At 42.5% G+C, this 20,556-nt stretch overlaps 1 pseudogene; it reads left to right on the top strand.

Moving 5' to 3' along the window:
* The first annotated feature begins 2,998 nt into the window (after positions 1-2,998).
* Positions 2,999-16,933, top strand: LOC138390325 (Y-box-binding protein 1-like; annotated as a pseudogene).
* The last annotated feature ends 3,623 nt before the right edge of the window (positions 16,934-20,556 follow it).

Genomic DNA, 20,556 nt, shown 5'->3' with positions numbered 1-20,556 from the left:
ACACTTTCCCACCTCCCAGTCAGTACCATTTTCCCACCTCCTGACACACGTTCACTGCTGGTTCTCAAGACCAGGCAATTCTATGCTGCCCGTCTGTGGCCCAAATCCTTCCTGGGAGGCATAGCACTCAGACCACCCCATTCCTCAAAGTTTTAAGTGAAAATAAATGCTTCTATTTTAAAAAAAAAAAAAATTGGAAGGCATACCACAAATGCTAAGAGGAAAGCAAGCATATCAAAGTAACTCTGAGTTTAAATGATGAACATGCTTAGCCCTTCTAAAGGTATTTGGATTTGAAGGGGAAAATAATTAATACAAAAATGCCTCTAGAACTCTGCCCGGCACTCTAGAGGAATACGGGAAAAAAAAAAAAAAAAAAAAATGTCTCTTTTCTAAAAGAGCATATCGCACTGTCTAGGGAATGGACACGCTTGAAGCTCAGACTCGGGGGGATGAGGGGCCTGGGCAATATATATAATCTGAACTTTTGTACCCCCATAATGAGCTGAAATTAAAAAAAAGAGACTAATAAAAAAAATACTTATTAATCAAGACTTCTAAGGACTCTGTTTAAAGGCGATAACTGACTCATCTCCCTTATCTCCCTTTTTAATCAGATATAATTCTAGGAATAAACACAATTTGAATTTTAGCGATTTCTAAAAAATGATATTTGACCATATAAAAAATTCAGACATTACTGTTTTCTAGGACAAGAGATAAATTATTGCAGAGGCCACACCCCACAGTGGAAGGAGCACGGACTCAGAACTGTCTTGGTAGGTGCCTCCTCGTCCCTGCTTCTGGTCTCCTGACAGAGATAATAACACAGACTCTGCAGACCTCCTGTGGAGATTGAAAATCATGGCTAGCCACAGTGAGGCACACGGTAGGCGTTCGATGAATAGTAGCAGTTGCAATTTTAGTTCACTTACATAAGAAATGCCTAGTCATCTTCTATTGTAAACACATGTCTACTTAGTCAAAAGAAGACAAAATGAAACAGGAAGAGCATCTAGGTATAGTGGCAGAAATTCTGGTATAAGAGCAGAAAACTAGGCAACAATGCTAGCTTTATCAACAGTTAGTTGTGTGAGTCTTTGCAAGACATCTAACTTCCCTGGACCTCAGCTGCCTCATCTGAAAAATTAAGGATTTGAACACATACCTTTGGTCACTTCCAGATCTGAGGGGCTCTGCCATTGATTACCTTCCCAGACAGAGAGAAGACTGGTAAAGGTTGTCCCTGTCTGGGGACAGCAGACCCCTAGAGGACCAGATGTTTGCCCAGTGTATCTCCGCATTTGCCCCTCCACCTGCAGTTCCTGGCCCTGCCTCTCATCTTTGGATCTTGTTCAAGAGCCCAAATGGACTTAGACTCCTCAGACCAGATGTAAACCCACCACTGATACACACTCAGCCTGAGGTCTAGGATAATTTGCTTACGTTATCTGTGACTCAGTTTTCTCCTACGTAAAAGCAGAAGAGTAATATTCACCTCATTGAGTTTTTAATGAAGATTAGATATGTATAAGAAAATGATTTATAAGCTGTACAGAATTGTGCAACAGTAACATAGCAACCATGATTATTGGTGACTTACACTGTTGGAAACATTCTATGGAAAGCAGCCTAAGTGTCTGAGTCAGGACACTTATGGGTTATCCACCTGGGCTCTTCTGCCTTCTGTGGGGTCTGTGTGCTCAGAAGAATCAGGCAGAATGGCACTGAATTTTACTGTAATCAGATATTGATCTTGATTTTCCTAGCTGAGAAAGGAGGTTTGTTTAAACTTTCACTTAAAGGCAACTGGCAGGAACCTGTTTAAATGGCCTGGAAAAGTTTTCCACCCCATTAGCAATATCCTACCCATGTGATCTGAAGTTTCCTATTTCACGAGGTAATTGCAAAATTTCAGGAGAGTGACCTATAACCAATTGTAACAAATCTATCAGTTTCTGGAAGGAACTGCAGCTCTGTCCCTACAGAGCCTCACTCAGGCTTTGCTGGGCTTACTGTTCCACGGAACGCCAGGCTCCTATGGTCACAAGGAGGCTGTAAGAAATGTAAGGTGGTCTAAGAAGCTGGGTCCCTCAGAAGTGTCCTGAAATGTCCCCTGTTTGCAGTGCTGTGTAGCTTCGTAGAATCTCTTCCAGAATTCTCTCCTCCAATACAAAGTCTAAAAGCTATTTGTCAATAAAAGGTTTTAAGCAGTTACTTTAGAACATAGTCCCATGTGTTGTGTTTTCTGAGCAGTCAGCTAAAGTGGAAGCTTTAATTAGCATTTGTCTCTCTCTGAGTCTGTCCCAGCCAAATTTGCAGGTCACACACCCTCAGACAGCGCTGGTCCCATAAACAGAAGAGTAAGCAACTACTCGCACAGTGTAATTTGAGACATGTCAAAATCCCCACCGCCCAAAATATCTTCCCCACCAAATGCCACAGTGCCTAAAATTCCCAGTGTTAAACTCACAGCTGCTAATCTTCTCTTCCTTCCCTCCATCTTCTCTCCCAATGTCAGTACCTGTGAAGGATTTCCATCCTTTCAGGCCTAGCTCAGTATTACTTTTTCCTGAAGCCTTCATGATCCCCCAGTTGGAAGTGATCTCTCATTCCTCTGAACACTCACAAGGCTTCATTTGTACCTCTTTATGGTATATATTGTTTTATACTTAAACATATTTACTATGTACCCCACCAGGCATAATCCTGAGATTAAATTCCTCAGCTGGGTCTTACTTATCTTTGTACGATTATCCCATCCCCAAGCAACCAGGCCCAAGCTGGCACTTAGTAAAGAGTCAATATCTGACCAACGGGTGCCACATGGGTGAATAAATGGTAAAGCACAACTTCACCTGAGCTGAGATTTTGCTACTCACTAGCTCTGTATACCTCAGCAGTCACTTCAGTTCTCAGAGTCTTATTTTCTTCCTATAAAATAAGGCCACTGGAGAGTTATAAAATGCCAGGGCTCTCCCAGCCATCATTGCTAACAATGCCAGAGATCTCCCAGCCTCTTGCATTGTGAGATCGTCATTGTGGATGATCTTACAGCTCCCATTGCTTCACAAAACCCCAATATTACTTGCATTCATTTTTGGAAGTGGCTCGACAATATATTCACTACATCGGGGTCTCTAAAAATAAAAAAAGGTAAAAGAAATAGTAAGATTCCTTTTACCAAAGGAAAAGTAAACACACAGAAATAAATTCTTGATAGTCCTATTTACTTACAAATGTGGGGCACAAATTCAGCTTTGAGCTTTCTAGCAACTAAAGCAAAAAGGTGTTAAAGTATATTGGTTGCTCAAAAAAGTACGACTCTTCCTGACATTAAGATCCAAAAGAAATTAATGTAGTATACTTTGTCCTCAAAACAACCCAACAATGAACACTCCAGGGAGTTTCACAGAACTTTTTTCTGCATCATCCTTTTATACAAGCATGTTCCTCTTATCTTTTGCTGCACAACTCCAAACTAGTGGCTTAAAGTGACAACAATCATATATTATTATCTCAGCATGGATAGATGGGGCTCAGCTAAGCAGTTCGCACTTAGGATCTCTTACAGAGCTGCAGGCAGACAGTGGCTGGATCTGAAATAATCTGGAGCCTAAGGTAGGAAGATTCAAACAGCTGGAGGCTAGAACGGCTGGCCCTCTTCAGATATATCTAGATGGTCTCTCCATATGACTCTCCAGCATGGTAGTGTTACAGCAGCCAGAATTCTTACACAGTAGCTCAAGCTGAGAGAGAGAGAATCAGACAGGCTTTATCACCTTTTATGAGCTATCCTCAAAAATCACGTAGCATCACTTCGGACACATTTTATTTCCTAGAAACAAGTCACTAAGGCCAACCTATATTCAAGGGAAGGGTAATTAGTCTCCATCTTTGGATGGAGGAGAGTCCAAGAATGTGAGAACATATTTTAAAACCACAATTAAGGACAAAATACAAATTTGCTATTCAATAAATTCTATTCTTTGGAAAACCAAAGAAAGAATACTTTGGCTTGATCCAGGGATAAAACTTAGAATTCTAGAATTGTGCTGTCTAATATGGTAGCCACTGGCATAAATGGCTATTTAAATTTAAATTAATTAAAATTAAAACACATTTTTAAATACTATTCTTCTGTTTTAATAGCCACATTTCAAATGCTTGATAGCCATGTGTGGCTAGTGACTACTATGATGGACACACAGTAACAGAACATTTCCATCATTGCAGAAAGTTATTGGACAAGGCTGATCTAGGATAATGAAAGAACTATATATCCTTCAGCTGTCTATTAGAATTGTTAGACCTTCTAATTAAGCTTTTGATAGGCATTGGGCAGCAAACGTGTCCGAATTTTAACATTTGGCAACAGTATGAACTGCATGAAATCTGTGTTGCTAATAAAGGAAACCTTGGTTGCTTTACAAATCAACCAAGCAGGAGGTAGTTTCACTTCCTTTAAAGAAAATGAAGGCTCCTGCCACCCTGCCTCCAGGTGGGGGTTTTCAATGGAGAACCTACCAGTAAGACCAGGGTTTTCCTCCAGTCTCCTAAAAACTGTTTCCTCAAAACAGTTGGGAGAAAGAAAGATATTAATAAAATAAAAGCTACAGAGTTCATTCCCTCATCATTTTCGTTCAACCAGCATTTACTAAGTAGACTTGGATGCTATGCATTGTACCTGAAAAAATTTTGAAATAGATTTCTCTAATATCCCAGGCCCCAGAAATAAACAACTGTCAATAATGCACACAAGGAATATCTACTTTTAAGTTACATCATTTTCTAGCAAAACCACCAGAGAAAAATGGTTGCAAAATATACCCCTACATAGCTGAAAGAGTTGGCTGGCTATATATAATCATTAGATATAAGCCAATTAAATTGCAAATACTATTTGCCAAAAATGATCATTTTGGATTTAGAAAAGTTGAATTTGAGCCACTCTATTTTCCAGTAAGATAAAGAGGCCATTTCTGATTAGTGACAATAAAATGATATCACCAGCATAGAGAATAGTTATTTTTGTACTTTTTATGATAAGGGTACATGCAGCTAGATCATGCACAAATTGTTTCAAATCATTAAGGTACCAATTAAAAAGAGTTGAAGGAAGCACAGGCAGAACACAGTTTCATTTTTTAAAGACTGGAATTATTTTCTGATCTGTTAGGAAACCATTCGCAGGAACGCTTGTTGAAGTCTAAAGCTCAGATTGTACATAAGCATCACTCATCAGCTCTTACGTCCCAGCTGTGCTAAATATCTCCTGTTTCACCCTCCACATCCCCTCTCCACCCTTCACTCTGCTGGGTGCCTCAGGAGGCTGACTTGCACCTGCTGCAACAACAGGCTCCCTTGCCCTCTCCCTTCTATAGGGATTCAGACAAGGGAAGGCACCAGCAGGAGATTAGAGGATGGGAAAATAGGAGGTTAGAGTATTTAGCCCCCAACTCCCTCCCTGCTGGGCACCAGGGGTTGACTGCATTCCTTAACCAAAGGCAATAGCTCATATCACGCAGCCTCCTCAGGTAGCTGTACTCTCCAAACTCCAGTAACCCCTCACTTCCTTTGATCTTTCTGGCCCATGAGTTGCAGTGGCTCCCTGCTACCCTTAGCCCAAGATATTACACCACCCCTTGTAGGTTTTTCTCAACCCTGCCTATACCTTTGTACATAGTTCTTTTTATTAAACTCTCTTTAGTTGTTCAGTTCATGTGGATTATCTGTTTCTTGACAAGCCCCGATAATACACCAGTTCATTATTAGTTTTTAATGCATAAAGACCAAAGAAAGATCAATCAAATTTATAAGCAATCTTAGAGTTATTCCTGAAAGATTTGTCCTCCAACACATCATAAATAGTTTAGCAGGGTTAGTAATGGAAACTATTAAGAAAAACTCCAGAACCAGAAATTTATGAAAAACATTTAAATGATTAGTCCACCAAAATGGCTCTATGATTTGATGGAGCAATATTGTCCTTTGAAAAGAAGAGGGAGTTCAATTGGTAGCCAAGAGCAGACCCCAGAGAGCTTGGAGCAGCCCCACCACCACCACTTAGTTGCCATCACACCCTGGAGGGTCCACAGCCTGCCCCAGGCACCGGCAGCCCACCCAGGGGCAGTGCAGCCAAGACCCAGGCACCCCTGCCCAGCTCTCAGTGAGGACACACCAAGCTGGGCATCACGGGCAGCGGTGCAGGGATCAGTGGCCCCGACAGCCTCACATCATTGGCCCCTGCCATAAGAGACAGGAAGGTGATTGCAAGGAAGGTTTGGGAAACAGTGAAATGGTTCAATGTGAGAAACGGATATGGTTTTGTCAACAGGAATGACACCAAGGAAGATATATCTGTACACCAGGCTGTCATAAAGAATAACCCTAGGGGCCGGGCGCGGTGGCTCACGCCTGTAATCCTAGCACTCTGGGAGGCCGAGGTGGGCGGATCGTTTGAGCTCAGGAGTTCGAGACCAGCCTGAGCAAGAGCGAGACCCCACCTCTACTAAAAATAGAAAGAAATTATATGGACAGCTAAAAATATATATAGAAAAAATTAGCCGGGCATGGTGGCGCATGCCTGTAGTCCCAGCTACTCGGGAGGCTGAGATAGGAGGATCGCTTGAGCTCAGGAGTTTGAGGTTGCTGTGAGCTAGGCTGACGCCACGGCACTCACTCTAGCCTGGGCAACAGAGTGAGACTCTGTCTCAAAAAAAAAAAAAAAAAAAAAGAATAACCCTAGGAAGTGCCTTCTAGGAGATGGAGAGTCTGTGGAGTTTGACATTTGTTGGAGAAAAGGGTGTGGAGGCAGCACATGTTACAGGCCCTGGTGGAGTTCCAGTTCAATGCAGTAAATACGCAGCTGACCATAACCATTATAGACGCTATCCATGTCACAGGGGTCCTCTGCCAAATAACCAGCAGAACTACCAGAAGAATGAGAGTGAGGAAAAGAAGGAGGGCTCAGAGAGCGCTCCCCAAGGCGAGGCCCAACAACTCTGGCTCTACCACAGGCCAGGCGAAGGTTCCCATCTTCCTACATGCAGAGACCCTAGGGTGGACCACAGTAGTCCAACCCTCCTGTGCAAGCAGAAGTGACGGAGGCGGCTGACCACCAGGGTGCAGGAGAACAAGGTAGACTTGTAAGATAGAATATGCATGGGGTTACAGACCACGATTCCACAGGGGCCCTCCTCTCCAAAGACAGCCTAGAGCGGACAGCAATGAAGGTAAAGAGAATCAAGGAGAGGAGACCCAAGGTCGGCAGCCACATCAACCATGGTACCACCGCAATTACCAGTGCAGGTGCCCAGAAAACCCTAAACCAGGAGAGGGCAAAGAGACAAAAGCAGCTGATCCACCAGCTGAGAATTCGTCCGCTCCAGAGGCTGAGCAGGGCGGGGCTGAGGGAATGCCAGCTTACCATCTCCACCATCGTCCAGTTTAGTCATCCGAGAAGAGATGAATATGAAATTACAGCAGTAAGAAATGAACAAAATATTAGAGCTGAAGACCTTAAGTGTTTGCTTTCTGCCTATTGACCAGATAACTATAATAGAACAATCTGCATTATCTATGCAGTATGGGGGTTTTATTATTAATATATTGATATTTTTACTTAAAGATGTCATTTTTGGTAGTAACAAACTTTTTTTTAAAAAAACTATTTTTTCTCAATATGCCTTTAAAGATTTTTAAATTGTTTCATACCTAAGCAAGTTAAGATTTTTAAGAACTTCATTTTCAATTTGTAATAAAAGTTCTCAACTTGAGAAATGTCAACAAACTGCAAGCACCAGTTAATAAAGGTCTTAAATACTTAAAAAAGAAGAAGGAGGAAGAGGAGGCATGGAAGTTTAACCAGATAAAAGTACTAAGAGTGGACAAACTGGCTCTCAATTAGGGCAGAACTTGAGCAGTTCTGGTGGTAAGAAGTACATGAGAAAGTAATACGAGGACCTAACCAGCAAAGAGACTTGTTATCTCAAAGATAGATGCAGCTGTTCTTGAGTTAAAGGCCCTGAAGCTACCCTAGTTCCCACCACCATGGTGCAGTGAATGAACAAAATCCTTGAAGTCAGGTAAACCTGCCTTCAAATCTCCAAGTCAAAACCACTATAAAGTGGGGGAAATAATATTTCCAATGTAGGGTAGTTGTGAGGATTAACTAAAAAGATAAACATAAAATACTAGCACAGTGCCTGATTCATTGAAGTTATTAAAAAATGGAAATTCAGAAACAAAACCAACAGAAGGAAACCAAAGACTTACATCCCGAGACCAGCCTGAAAGTGAGCAAGTATTAAATAGATTAGAAAAAAAAATATGGAAAGGAATAGGCTGATAAAGTGTCACCTCGCCTGTCTCCCATGTGTCATGTACATTTTGAACACCTCCATAATGGGTGAATTTCCTTCTCAAATTCTCTTCTGTAAGAATTAGTCACCTCAGAGAATTTTCTTAGTCTCTGTCCTGGAAGGTCTCCAACTTTTTTTCTTCTAGAATTTTATGTTTCAAGGTTAATTAATACTTTCCCCAATGCACCATAGTGATCATTTCTTGCTATCACAAACTACCCCGGAGGCCATCACAGTTCAAGTGGATACTGGACTGAAGTAGATACTACATTGGCAGCTGTGGGACCTTCCAGCTGGCCAGAAGTTCCTCTGGCACCTTGTTCCAGGAATGTCCTGAGTGCAGTGCCCAGCTGGGTCCTCCGCTTGGTCTTTTGAGATCATCCCATCTGAGTGACAAAACATTGTCTTTGCCTGGGTTGGCCACCCCCAGAACCCAGAAGTAAGATCATCATTTCTTCATAAAAGGATACCTTTCTATGTTTTGAGCTATACCAGAGACATGTTACTGACTCTACTTCTGGACAAAATTCATACTTTAATGGTACTTTCTGAGATAAGGAAGTTCTTCAGCAGGACCTTAAGGAAGTGGAACTGAGGACAAAGTATTTTGACAAGTAAGAGAGGAAGAATATTTCAAGACTGAGACATTGCACAGTGTGTTTAAAAGACCAATGAAAGAACATGTGAGAGAACCCTGAAAACAAATCAGTTCAGACATTCTGTCCTATCCCTGGAGTTGGTTTACAGAACCTGCAAACATGGACCCCACTTCCCACCACCACAGTGCAGTGAATGAACAAAATCCTTGAAGTCAGGTAGACCTGCTTTCGAATTTCTCCCGTTTTCCTGATCCTGAGGCTGCTGTTTCATGGATCCCCAAAATCAAGATCTCAGTGGACCTCTCAATGAAATGTTACATGGTGAACAGAGAAAACTCAAGTAGAAAGAGATCAACATGTAACAAACACCTACTATGTGCCAGGCATTGCACAGCATGTTTTTACACATGTTATCTCAGTTAATCCTGATAGTATAAAATAGATAGTGTAATCCCCATTTCACAGGTGAAAAAACAAAGGCTCTGAGATGTTAGGTAACTTGCCCCAAATTAACTTGTAAAACTAGAATTTGCACCATTCCTGTTCGTAGCCCATTCTCTTTCCATTCTGCCACACATTCATCAAGGACTTCATACATGATTCAATATCTTTGCATATAGCTATGAGACCCTAAAACACATTCTCTTCACTCTGCCATAGTTCATCTTTTACACAGAGTTGTCAAGAGAGAGTGTCAATGACTTTCAGAAATCCAGATAACCCAAGTATAAAGCACCCGCCTATTCTATCATTTACTACATGTAACTGGGTGCTTGACAATGGACACCTGTATCAGTTTGTCTGTCATTGCATAACAAACCACTCCAAAGTTAGTAACTTAAAACAACGATTTATTATATCTCATGATTCTGTGGGTCATTTGGGCCATTCTTCCATTGGTCTTGATGGGCCTACTCACAAAGCTGCATTTAGCTGGTGGGTTACCTGTGGATAGGGTTAAACTGGAAGAGCTTGAGGCAACAGGGCCTCTCTCTCCATATAGTTTTTCATGGCCTCTTCACAGCATGGTGATCTCAGGGCAGCTTCCAAGAAGACAAGCCCAAAGTGCAAGCATTTTTAAAGCCTTGGCTTTCATCACATGTGCTGATGTCCCATTGACTAAAGCAAGTCTTATGGCCAAGCCAAGAATCACTGTGGGAGAATGCCCAGGTGTATGGACACCACAGGGTATAATTCATTCAGGAGTCATTATTGTGACAATGTACCACAGTCTTCCTTCTGGCCCCAATGATTCACATCTCTCCCATTTTCAAAATGCATCAGTCCTCCCAAAACCACCAAAGATCTCATCAAATCATAACATCAAAGCACAAGTCCAGGAACTTCTTATCTGTCTCAGATCCAGATGTGGTTCAGGCTCTTTGAGTGCAGCTCCTCATGTAGCTCCTCTGATGCAGCTTCTCATCATTCAGGGACCTATAAACTAAAACCACAAGCTATTTTCTCCATACATACCCATCACACAATTGTGAGAATGGTACACTCAATAGATACTCCCATTTAAAGGAGGAGGAACAGACAGCCACATAGCTATCACTGGTTCGCAGCAATTCTGAAATCCAGCCTTGAGTATATTGCAGGGCCTTATACTCTGGTACAAGGAATGGTTCTTGCATAGAGCCTCCTTCTACTCTCTGGGAGTGGTTGGCTCTGCCCTCTACAAGGGCCTTCCTTTTCAATGAAAATAGCCTGTGTTTGCATCTGAGTAATTTTCTCAACTTATTTCCTGTTTCTTTTTATTTTGAATCTCCTGTGCACCATTTAGTCTAAACTGGTCCAATTTTCTTATAAGCTTAATGGGCTTTCTATTTACCAAGTTATAGTCCACTTCATTAGACAAAACCTATACCTTCAATTATTTTTGAGACAGGTCTGTACTTTGGTCAACATGGCAAAGTGCTGTGGAAAAATGCCTTTAAAATTATTAGAAGCCCTTTATCTAGCTGAGAAAATCTAATAGACATTATTTTAAATCCTTCTGTGGTCTGAACAAAGTCTTGCAGCCACACCCTTGATTTGCTTTGTACCCTGAGGCTGTTTCTTAGAGAATCTGCTCCCAGTCTGAGAGACTGGGAATGTGAAAGTTTTATTTCCCAACCTGGCATATTCTAGATCTTCTCTGTTTGCTTTAAATTCTGCTTGCAGAGTTTGGGGGTGGGGATAAAAAAAGAAAAAAAAATTGCTTGCAAATGGAGTTCTTTTTTTATTTCATCTCTCTCTTCCTGTACTATTACATATAATTTTTGAAAAGCTAATTGACCCTTCAGCATTCTAAATGGAAGCGTTCTTAAGCCAAATCCACAAGTTCATTAAGTACATTTTCTATCTTCCAAGTTTCTGGAGGTGACAGGGTTGCCAGTTATTCTACTACTATATAATATGGTTTGCCCTTTATCAGCCTCCTGTAGTAGTTTCCTCTCAGGTCGTCAGGCTCCACAAACACTCTACTTGCTGCCCCTATAGCCTCTGCCAGCCAGTCAGTCCCAAAGGCAATGCCACACAGTTTAGGCTTTTGTCATGGCAACATGCCACTTCCGGGTATCAATTTTTATATTAGTTTTCCATTTCTGTGCAGCAAACCACCCCAAAACCTAGTGACATAACAACCATTTATTATTTGTCATGATCCTGTGAGTCAGCTGGGTCATTCTTCTGATGGCCATGCCTGGGGTCACTCATACAGCTGCATGCAGCTTGACGGCCTGCCTCAACTGGCTTCTCCTACCACGCGGTATATAATTCTGGGCTTCCTCACAGCATGGTGGTCTCAGGGCTCTAAGATGACAAGCTCCAATGAGCAAGTACTTATCAAACCTCTTCTTTCATCACAGATGTTTGTGTCACATTAGCCAAAGCAAGTCACATGGCTGAGCCCAGTACCAATATGGAAGGGGAGCAGATAAGAGTGTGGAGCCGGTCAGGTGTGGTGGGGATGGGTAAACTCACAACTAATGGGTGCAGGGCACACTGTATGGGGGAAGGGCACACTTGTAGCTCTGGCTTGGGCGAGGCAAAGGCATTATATGTAACCAAAATGTTTGTAACCCCATAGTATTCTGAAATTTAAAAAAAATAAAAATAAAAATAAAAAAAGAGTGTGGATACTAGGAGGTGTGATCCATTTGGGTCATTGCTGTAACAATCTATTATAGCACCAAAATGTAGGTTTCATGCTTTTGTCTGTATCCACATTCAAGCATATAGCCCAGTATCTTGTTTACATAGGCTTAGTTGGTATGTTTGTTTAATTGAATTGGAGAGGCATAGAGTTTTAGAAACACAATGTCCAAAAGGCTGAAACCATTATAGTCTTGGATATCCAAAAGACAATAAAACAAAGCTAACCATTAAAAACAACTTTTTCTCACCATCTTTCCATGTTCTTGTGAATCAAATATCTTTTCTGACCAAAGGGCTTTACGGTATCATAAATTTCAAATAAATGACTCTGACTCATCAACCTTGTATGTGTTATGGTCATAGCTATTCTAGAAATAAATTCTACATGAATTTGCAAATTTTTTCTTCCTAAATAACTGTTTGAACATCTGAATAATCACACAATGTAGATGCCTCAGTATTTGCACAAGAGAAAAAGAACTGAATAGAATTACTGGCATTTCAAATCCAGTATTTGAATTTCACTAAGATTAAGCATTAGACTTGATTTGTCTTTCCCATCTGAGGATTCAGGTATATTTAGTTTTTCACTAAAACAAAGAGAATCAGGAATGTGTTTTAATGGCCTCAAAGGTTCTCTTCCTATCACTCATTTTCTCCAGAAGAGGTTGGGTTTTTCATCAATAGTAGCGGGTAATGATGAGCACATTTTGAAACTGACTCTTGATTAATGATATCTTGCTTTCAAGGATTGATAGGCCATAAAACTCTGTGCTAAAAGACACATTCTTCCCTTGCTACCAATTGTGATTCTAAGAATCCAGGTATGTTTGCACTATTTTTTCCCCATGAAGCAGAATATCCCATCAAAGAGTAACAAGGGGATTCACTCAGACCTCATTTGCATGTAGAGATTTTTTTGTTTGTTTGTTTGCTTGCTGGTAATACAATTAACCCTCTGCCTGAGCTTCCCGGTCTAGCAAACGATGCTCCTACCCCAATCTAGGGGACAACAGGAGGAGTTCCTGAGCCAACTTGGGGGGACCAGATGGGGCCACCAGTGCACTCTCCATTTCAAACTCCTACAACCAATTAGTCCTTATAAGTATGTGGAGCCTCCTGTGATGATGATCATGACAACTGCCAGTGTTTATGGCTCCCTCACTGTGCCAAGCACTGTTCAAAGTGCTTTACAGGATTAACTCACTTCATCCTCACAACTCTATGAGGTAGACGTTATGATTATCTCCACTTTATAAAGAAGGGCACTGAGGTGTGAAGCAATTTTATTCAGGGATATAGTTTTAAATGGCGGAGCCAGGACTTGAACCCACCACCCCTGCTGCTTTAAAGATACCAGTCTCATGCAGAATTCATAACTCCTACCTACATCTATGGCCTTGGAACGTATCCTCAGCAGTAAGCCACTGACACTCATGCACTTTGATGTTAGTTGACCTATCTAACATTCCTATGATTTGCACAAATTGTTAACAGAAAGGCAATTACAGCAGCCTCTGGCCAGTCGCCTCAGGCCAACAACATCTCAGCCTGGCTCCTTTTCTCCTTGACTGTCTGGGAATCTATATTCTCCTAGAATTCAAATGGAATTGCTACCCAGGCCACTATCTCTGCAAATATCTCATGGCCTCCAGTCCCACAGAACTGGGACTCTCGTGTGCCACACACACTCCCAGCACCACCACTCTGTTTCACCCTAACACACAGTCAATCAAATGTGTTTCCTGAGGACCTACTAGATGCCAGGCCCATGGTAGACACAGAAGATTGACCTGCATACTGGAGCTTTCATTCCCAACAGCCCTGACTTCCAGTTGGAGAAACATGATTAATGTGTGAAAATACCAACCTGGAAGGAATTGCAGATGGGAGGGAAATGTTTTAGAAAAGATTCAGACTGAATTACCTTTATAGTCCCTTCCAACCCCACCCCAATCCTCTTGATTTCTCTCTAAGGCGAGCATTTATTAGTTTGATTTCAACACACACACTTGTACCTGTAATTACTATATAATATCTGTTTACTTTTTTTAAATGAAAATGAATTTAAATTAATCTTGTTTTGTGAATTTCAAGGCACCCCCTGAGATAAATGAAGACGCTCCAGGGTGTCATCAAACCAGTGCTGGGAATCCTTGCTCTAAAAAGCAGAGAAGCGAGCTCATTAAACCTTCAAGGAGCCAGAAGGGAGAAATGTATATAGAGATACAGATAGAGCACATTAAAGAGAGAGTGTTCTATGTGCATTATTCACTTACATACGGACACACACACAAATACACATGAAAGGTAGTGCACCAAAATGCGATTATCTTTAGGTGACTTGTTTCTTGTAAACTTAACATCAGTGCCATTTGTTTCTAAGGTCTCTGAATCACAAAGGATGTGCTGGCAACAGCATTTCCAAAACTCCTTTTCCCATATACCTTGAGAGCCAATAAGAGGCACTCATGTGAGATTCGGAAGGAGAAGAGAGGAGAGACTGTTATTTGCAAGAGGCAGACAAATGCATAGGCAGATGAGAGGTTTGAAACAACATCTAGGTGAATTTCTTGAGACTCCCCATATTAGTGCTTCAGACAAAAATAATTGGTGGGAATTTCCCAGAAGTTCTTGAGATTTACAGTGAAATAGCTTCCAGGCAAGGCCTTTGAGAGTGTCTCACTTAGGTGTTGCAGGCTAAGATCATCTGGGACCTTTATGACTCAGCCCACCCAGCAGGTATGTAAACCTCCAATACTGCTTCCCTCCTACCTAGAAAGCATACAGTGGCTTCCCTTATCCTAATTGAACAGCAGGTAATATAAATAGGTAATAGGTAATCATTTTTGTGTGCATGCATATGTATTTTAATGCTTTTACAATAAACATAGATTTTATTTGTATGATATAACAATAAAAGCTTTAAAATATTTTAAATATGTAATGTAATAACTATTCAGATAGAGATGCTGCAGAAGCCTGGAGGAGGGACACAAAACATGAATTGTAAAGCAGCAGGGAAGGCTTCCTAGAGAAAGTGGTTTGGTCCCAAACTGAATCTCAAGGGAGGTGAGGTGTTGCTGCAGGCAAAAGGTACGAGCAGGACACACAAAGGACACAGCATGGGCAAAGGTACAAGACAGAACCCTGCTTCTCTGACCACCCATACGTTGTTCAGTGTGACAGGGACATATACTGCTGCAGAGGAATGAGGTAAGATGAGGCTAAACAGAAGTGCAGGAGGCTTCGTCCTGGAGGGCTTGATATGCCAGTCTATAAATGTTGGGGTTTCCTCCTGAAGGCAGTAAGGAGTTGCTGAAGAACTGGAAAAGTAGGATCTGTGTTCTGTGAAAGTCACAGAGCTGCACAGAGGGGAAAAGTGTAGAGGCTGGACTAGAGGCCAGTCCAGAGGTACACAGAGTGATGGGTCCCGAGAGGTTTTGACAGGATGGGAGTTGGGTGGGAAGAAGGTCTGCTAGTGAGGGGGAAGCAGGAGCTGGTGTGACAGGAGGTTGGCTCTGGCACTTCCCTCTTTGCCCCAAACTGCAGGAAGGCTGGAGGCACTTAAATTGGAGGATAATGACTGGGGAGGTTTCTACCTTGCCTAGAAAGTACTTGAAAGGTGGGGAAAATAGGAAGTGATGTTTCAAGCATTCCTCCATAAAGGAAATGTAGGAACCAAGCCCTTCCTTGGAACAAAAACAGGAAAGGCGCGTGTATATTGAGCCTATTTTTTTTGGACATCTTCCTAACTTGTAGATAAAGCCAATCGATTGTTCTAATCCGGGACTCTTAGGTGTTTCTAACTGGCCTTGGGCTTTCCCCCAGGCCAGTTAGGCCCCTTCGAGACCTCTCCTCTGCTGATCAGCTCCTCTTCCCACAGCCCTGCTCAGCCAAAGATTCTCAGCCCCAGGAAGGAGACACCTGGAGATCTCCAAGCCACCACCTCTGTGACCAGGCCACGTCCTGGGTGCTACCAATGACTGAAGGGAAAACAGAGTTGCGAGACAGAAGCCTTACAACAGGGCTTCTCAGTCATAGGTGTGCATATGAACCATCTGGGGACCTCACAGGACTTAGGTGGGGCCCAAGATTCTGCGTTTCTCACAAGCTCTCACACAACGCTGACTGTAGATCACACCTTGAGAAGCCCTGGTCTAAAGACTGAGGGAACAGCCAGGAGTTTAGAAAGGTGCCAAAAGAAAACCAGATGCTGACAATTCCTGAGGTCTACTGATTCGCCATATTTGTTGTATCTGCACTGGAAAATGAACCTATGTGGGCTGTAATTTTGGAGACAGAAGACTTAAAGAGGAAAGAGACAAGAAATAATATGGCAGTTTAGAAACCTCAAAATTCTAGTATTGCAAGCAGCATATTAAAGATGAGAAAATAAAGTAAGTAAATAAGGGTACCTGTATTAGTTTTCTATTGCTGCATAACACATTGCCACAAACTTAGTGGCTAAAGAAACACCATCTATTATGTCACAGTTCTGTAGGTTAGAAGGCCAGTTACAGGTTAGCTGGGTCCTCTGCTCAGGGTCTCATCAGACTGAAATCAAAGTGCCAGCTTGGCTGTGACTGAGCTGAGGCTCAGGCAGTATAAACGGAAGAAGTGAGAGAGTCACCAAAATGGTTTTCATCGTAAAAGTGGCTCTTAAGTAACTAAGCGCTCCCTCTTGATTCTGCTCTCCCCAGCCTTTTCAAAAACCAAAGCCTGCCCCTCACCTCCTTCCCCATCTCCAACTCCCATGATGATAGCATCCGGTGGAAGGCAGCATCCCATGATAGCCCAGCTTACAGTTTCAGCGTGCTCCTGGAGTGATCTAAAAGAAGCACGTAATTTTAAGTGCCATAAGGCTATAGAATTGTCAAAAGTACAAGAAATCAACTAGTAAATTGTGAGATTTCAGTTATAGTATGTTCTGTAACAGTATACAAATCACAAATTTTTCAACAAGACAAAGAGAAACAAGGAAAAGCTATCAGTGCCATCTTGTGGAAAGACCTATATTAAAATGTCCAAGGTAATCTGGCCACACCCCAGACCATCTCAGAGCCTCTGCACACAAGGCCAACATGCATCCAATCGACACCAAGGTAGCTTTATCTGTTTATAGGTAATAGCTCTGATCAGTAGAGGCTCCATTCTAATTGCTTATTTTTCATGTCATGACCAGTTGTTAAATAATTTGTATATCATCTTTAACTGTACAAATACTACATAAAGCCTATACACCACACACACACACACACACACACACACACACACAAAACCATACCCAAACTACTCTGGTTGCTTCCCCTCCATAGCATGGTTCTCCAAATATGGAGAATTTGCACTGACCTATCATAACACTCCACATAAACACACACACACTTAGATCACAACTGCTTAGAGTATAACTCTTTCTTTTTAAATTAACCTTGATTTTATTTCACTTCTTGAGTTTATTGGAAATTATTTTCCTTCTCTCCTTCACACTGAATATTTCTATCTGTATTAGCAGTTACCTATTGCTGCATAACAAATTACCCCAAAATTTGAGGGCTTAAAAGAATAAATATTTATTATCTCACAGTTTCTGTGGATAAGGCATTCAAGCGAGGCTTAGCGGGGTGGTTCTGGCTCAGGGAATCCATGAAGTTACAGTCAAGATTTTGGGAAGTCAACTAAAGTCTGGATGCGGCTGGAGGATCCACTTCCAAAATAGCTGGCTCCGTTATATGACTGTTGGTGGGATGCTTCAGTTTCTCACCGCATGGATCTCTCCATACAGCTGCCTGAGTGTCCTCACTACACGGTGGCTGGCTTCTTCCCAAGAGCATACGATGGCAGCTCTTCTTTTCAAAATAGAACAAGTCAAAACCCATGTCTTTTATGACCTAGCCTAGGAAGTCACATACCATCATGTCCCCAGTAGCCTACTGGTCATAAAAAGCAGGCCTATCAGTGTAGAGAGGACAGCACAGGTGTGAGCTGGCTCACTGGGGCCATCCTGGAAGCTGCCACACCATCCCTTCTTCCTAGGTCCAACTCTCAGATCATCAGGCCCCAGGGCCGAAGTATGTTTAGATGTAGGAAATCAGAATATTGAGGACACTGAGAATTTGGACTATAGCCACAGGAACCAGAACCCAAGCAATCTTTCACTTTAGTGGGACGCAGGGACCTACCTGGAGGAAGGGATCCTCTGACTCTAACTTCCCCTCTAACTGCCACTGGCATCAAGCCAATCAGGGAACTGGGACCTCACCATGAACAAGAATGTGTCAAAATATCCTTGTCAACTGGTGGAGGAGAAGCCAGGATGCCCTAAAACTACTCTACTCTGCTTTACAATGGACAGAAGTCAAACTGGAAGGAAGATCCCTGTCTTCATAAGATTTTTCTGGTGGTTCCAACCCAAGCTTATCTCTCCCCCACTGACTTCTTTGGCACTTGTTATTTTTACTGCACAATTAGCTTTTTAATATATATTATCTGAGTGTCTTTGATGAGCAATTTGGTACTTTATTATATGTTCTGAGAATAATTACATCTGAGTCTAAATCCTCCCCAAGTATGCTGTAAATTCCTTGAAGTCAGGGAAATTACTTAAGCTTATTACTCAGCCCACCATCAGCGTCAACAGATTGTTCTCCAGGAATATGTCCCCCAACACACTCACATACACACACCACCATACACATGCACACCACAGGAGCCGCGCTCTAGAAAGAATAAGGCTTATTTATCCAGTTTTACGAAAATAGTAATTAGACCTAGCCAGGGCCATAATGACACAGTTATTCTTTCCTTAAAAGCACAGACACATAAAAAGTACACCTCATAGAGGTACTACACAATGCTCAGCACAGTCCTCAAACCCAGGCAACTAAAAAGAACTACAAATACACACTGTCACATAGTCTTGCCAATGCATTCTACTTATCTATTTTCCATTCATTTCTTTATTTAACATCTCTGAGCACCGCCTATCAGGCTCCATAGTAGATGGTAAAATTCACAGACAGAACGATGCAGTCTTGGCTTCTATGCAAACAGGTAACTCCAATCCAATGAAATAACTGCTATCCTGAGAGGACATATTTATACAAGATGAGATGGGAGTACAGAAAATGCCTCAGCTTCCAGAGGGTCAGGTAACCCTGTACGGAAGAGAGAGGAAAAGAAGGTCAGTATCGTTGTACTTGAGGAGAGGGGTGTGAAGTGCTGACATTGTTATTTGCAGGAGTTCTAGCCAGAAAACCATCAGAGAGGGTTTTCCCTTAGACTTTGAGGCCCCCTGGACCAAAGGCAAAAAAAATCAAATGACACCCTTGACAATGAATGGAACACAGCTCAAGGCAGGGACGGAGGGGAGGGGCAGAGCCACAGAGGGAAAGGAATTCCTGAAAAGGGAGCCAACTGGCCTTCACACAGGGGGGCCCCAGTGGGTTGATGGATACGCTGCTAGCCCTGCAGAGACCCACACGAGGGGGTGGGAATCACTGCTAGAAGGCTCAGGGAAGAAGAGAATCTCTGTCTCCCCCAAAAATGTCTTCCTTCTGGAGAAGATGGGCTCTGAGCTGGATATCAAGGAGGCAAGGAAGGGGCACAGGAGGGCAGGGAGAGGTGTGGGAAGTTTTTCCCTGGAAAGTGGAGGAGAGCAAGGCAAAGGGACTAAGGAAAGCTTGACTGGAGAGGAGCAAGTGCTGGAGCCTCGTCTCCAGAGGCAGTGCAACCAGCAATCCTGGAGGGCAACTGGGCTGAGAGGAGAAGTGGGGCGGGGGTGACTGGTAACTGAGAGGCCAGGGCTGGCAAGGAGGGAAAGGAAGAAATCACAGCAGGCTGGATGATAGGGAGTCACGTAGGAAATGAGAGTGCAAATAGGAAGGGCTTCATCAGGGCTGTGATTGTCTGGAAGGGGAGAAAAGGGGAGATTTGGCAGCTCCCAGAACCTGGAAAGAGTAGTTGGCTGGGTAAATGTTAAGTGCATTTTTCACAGGGTCAGAGCAGGCTTTGAACTTTGGGGGAAGAGAAATTCCTTTCTATTCTGCTGGAGCCAGAGGCTTAAATGGTCAAAAGGGTGTGTCAGGGGTAGGTGAGGCAGAGGGAGGAAAGTAAACCTTACTGGCAAAATGCCCTGGGCTTGGATCACTGTGTCCTTGGCCAAGTTAACCAACTTCTCTAAACCTCAGATTACTCACGTACAGAAAGGGTACAAAAATATCTTCCACATGTGGTTCTTCCAGAAAGCACTTGGCACAGGGCCTGGTACATTAGTAAATTCAATAAGGGTTAACTATTTTCATAATTATATTTAGTCTGCATCACTGGAAGAACATTATTCAAATGAGGATATGGACTGGTCAGATCACAGCTGAGACAGTGTGTTCAGATCTGGGTCCCCACCTTACAAGAACAACAGTGAAAAGCTCTAGCCTGCCCAAGGGAAGGTGACC

Source organism: Eulemur rufifrons, chromosome 8 (assembly GCF_041146395.1).
Source record: "Eulemur rufifrons isolate Redbay chromosome 8, OSU_ERuf_1, whole genome shotgun sequence".
NCBI lineage: Eukaryota > Metazoa > Chordata > Mammalia > Primates > Lemuridae > Eulemur > Eulemur rufifrons.
Note: the sequence above shows the minus strand (reverse complement) of the source record. Positions and strands in the feature narration are given on the sequence as shown.